The sequence below is a fragment of the Arachis hypogaea genome, chromosome 17 (genome assembly GCF_003086295.3).
Source record: "Arachis hypogaea cultivar Tifrunner chromosome 17, arahy.Tifrunner.gnm2.J5K5, whole genome shotgun sequence".
Lineage (NCBI taxonomy): Eukaryota > Viridiplantae > Streptophyta > Magnoliopsida > Fabales > Fabaceae > Arachis > Arachis hypogaea.
The window spans coordinates 69,195,456-69,198,498 of NC_092052.1; the positions used below are offsets into that span (position 1 = coordinate 69,195,456).

Below are 3,043 nucleotides of genomic sequence, written 5' to 3' on the forward strand. Positions count from 1 at the left end.
AAGTCAGAGTGGCTCTGCTTAGAATTCTCTGTCTGTTGCTGAGAAGATGATGGAAAGGGCTTGCTATTGCTAAACCTATTTCTTCCACCATTATTGTTGTTGAAGCCTTGTTAAGGCCTCTGTTGATCCTTCCATGAGAGGTTTAGATGATTTCTCCATGAAGGATTATAGGTGTTTCCATAGGGTTCTCCCATGTAATTCACCTCTTCAATTGCTGGGTTCTCAGGATCATAAGCTTCTTCTTCAGGTGAAGCTTCTTTGGTACTGCCTGTTGCTGCTTGCATTCCAGACAGACTCTGAGAAATCATATTGACTTGTTGAGTCAATATTTTGTTCTGAGCCAATATGGCATTCAGAGTATCAATCTCAAGAACTCCTTTCTTCTGATTTGTCTTATTATTCACAGGATTCCTTTCAGAAGTATACATGAATTGGTTATTTGCAACCATTTCAATGAGTTCCTGAGCTTCTGCAGGCGTCTTCTTCAGATGAAGAGATCCTCCAACAGAGCTGTCCAATGACATCTTGGACAGTTCAGATAGACCATCATAGGAGATACCTATGATGCTCCATTCTGAAAGCATGTCAGAAGGACACCTTCTGATCAATTGCTTGTATCTTTCCCAAGCTTCATAGAGGGATTCACCTTCCTTCTGTCTGAAGGTTTGGACTTCCACTCTAAGCTTACTCAATTTTTGAGGTGGAAAGAATTTTGCCAATAAGGCATTGACTAGCTTTTCCCAAGAGTTCAGGCTTTTTTTAGGTTGTGAATCCAACCATGTTCTAGCTCTGTCTTTTACAGCAAAGGGAAAGAGCATAAGCTTGTAGACCTCGGGATCAACCCCATTGGTCTTGACAGTGTCACAGATTTGCAAGAATTCAGCTAAGAACTGATGAGGATCTTCCAATGGAAGTCCATGAAACTTGCAATTCTGTTGCATTAGAGAAACTAATTGAGGCTTAAGCTCAAAGTTGTTTGCTCCAATGGTAGGGATTGAGATGCTTCTCCCATAGAAGTCAGGAGTAGGTGCAGTAAAGTCACCAAGCACCTTCCTTGCATTGTTGGCATTGTTGTTGTTTTCGGCTGCCATGTCTTCTTCTTGTTTAAAAGGTTTTGTTAGGTCCTCTACAGAGAGTTGTATTTTAGCTTCTTTGAGCTTTCTCTTCAAGAGTCCTTTCAGGTTCAGGACCAGCTTCAACAAGAATGCCTTTGTCCTTGTTCCTGCTCATATGAAAGAGAAAAGAACAAGAAAGTATGGAATCCTCTATGTCACAGTATAGAGATTCCTTTATGTGAGTAGCAGAAGAGGAGAATAGAAGAAGGAGAAAAGGAAAATTCGAAAATTAATTAAAATAAAATAAAAATATTTTTGTTTTTATTTTAAATATTAATTAGAATTCAAAAATTAAAAAGAAAAATTAAATTAAATTAAAATTTAAAACAATTAGTTAATTAAAAAGAATTTTGAAAAAGGGGGAAGGAGTTTTCGAAAATTAGAGAGAGAAAATTAGTTAGGTGATTTTGAAAAAGATATGATTGAAATAGAAAATTTTTAAAATCAAACAGAGAGTCAGGTAGTTAATTGAAAAAAAAAATATTTGAAAATCAAATTTGAAAAGATAGGAAGTTAGAAAAGATTTTGAAAATTGATTTTTGAAAAAGATATGATTAAAATGATTGAAATTATTTTGAAAAAAATTTGAAAAGAAAATTAAAAAGATTTGATTTTTGAAAAAGATTTTGAAATTAGCAATCAAAAAGATATGATTAAAAATTATTTTGAAAAAGATATGATTGAGAAGATATGATTGCAATTTATTTAAAAAAAGATATGATTGAAAAGATATGATTGAAGAGGAAATTAAAAAGATTTGATTTTGAAAATTAAAGTTGATTACTTGACTAATAAGAAACTAAAAGATATGATTTTAAAATTTAAAGGTTGAACCTTTCTTAATAGGCAAGTAACAACTTGAAAAATTTTTTGAATCAAAACATTAAATGCTAGTAGTAATTTCGAAAATTATGAAGCAAAATAAGAAAAAGATTTTGAAAATTAATTTTTAAAATTTTCAAAAAGCATTAAAGGAAAAATGAAAAACATTTTGAAAAAATTTAAGCAAGAATTCGAAAATATAAAGAGGAAATTGAAAAAGATTTGATTTTGAAAAAGATTTGCAAAGATAGGATTTTTAAATTGAAAATTTGACTTGACTCATAAGAAACAACTAAATTTTGAAAAATTTTTGAAAAAGTCAACTCAAACATTCAAAATTTATGAGTGAAATAAGGGAAAGATATTTTTTATTTTTGAATTTTTAATGATGAGAGAGAAAAACACAAAAATGACACAAGACATAAAAATTATGAATCAAAACAAAAAATGCATGCAAGAACACTTTGAATGTTAAGATGAACACCAAGAACACTTTGAAGATCAAGATGAACATCAAGAACTTATTTTTGAAAATTTTTAAGAAAAGAAAAACATGCAAGACACCAGACTTAGAAGTTTTCAATATTTAGACACTAATGATTCTAAAATGCATATGAAAAACAAGAAAAGACACAAAACATAAAAATGCAAAAATCAAATAAGAAAAATCATCAAGAACAACTTGAAGATCATGAAGAACACCATGCATGAATTTTTCGAAAATTTTTTAGGAAAAATAAAAGAATGCAATTGACACCAAACTTAAAAATTGACACTAAACTCAAACAAGAAACATAAAAATTTTTGGTTTATATGATTTTGTTAATTTTTTTTGGTTTTTTTTTCGAAAATTATTTTGGGAAAAACGAAAAAGAAATTTTTTTTTGTATTTTTTTCGAAAATAAGAAATAAAAAGCTTAAAAATAAAATAAAATTATCTAATCTGAGCAACAAGATGAACCGTCAGTTGTTCAAACTCGAACAATCCCCGGCAACGGCGCCAAAAACTTGGTGCACAAAATTGTGATCATAAATAGTGCCAACAACTTGGTACGCACAATTGTAATCTCAACTCTTTGTCATAACTCCGCACAACTAACCAGCAA

The 3,043-nt window shown here is 30.5% G+C and overlaps 1 non-coding gene across 1 annotated transcript; it reads left to right on the top strand.

The window, feature by feature from the left end:
- Positions 1-578: 578 nt before the first annotated feature.
- LOC112767964 (small nucleolar RNA R71) lies at positions 579-686 on the top strand. The gene has a single exon (XR_003185403.1). It is a non-coding gene; the product is annotated as a small nucleolar RNA R71 (small nucleolar RNA).
- The last annotated feature ends 2,357 nt before the right edge of the window (positions 687-3,043 follow it).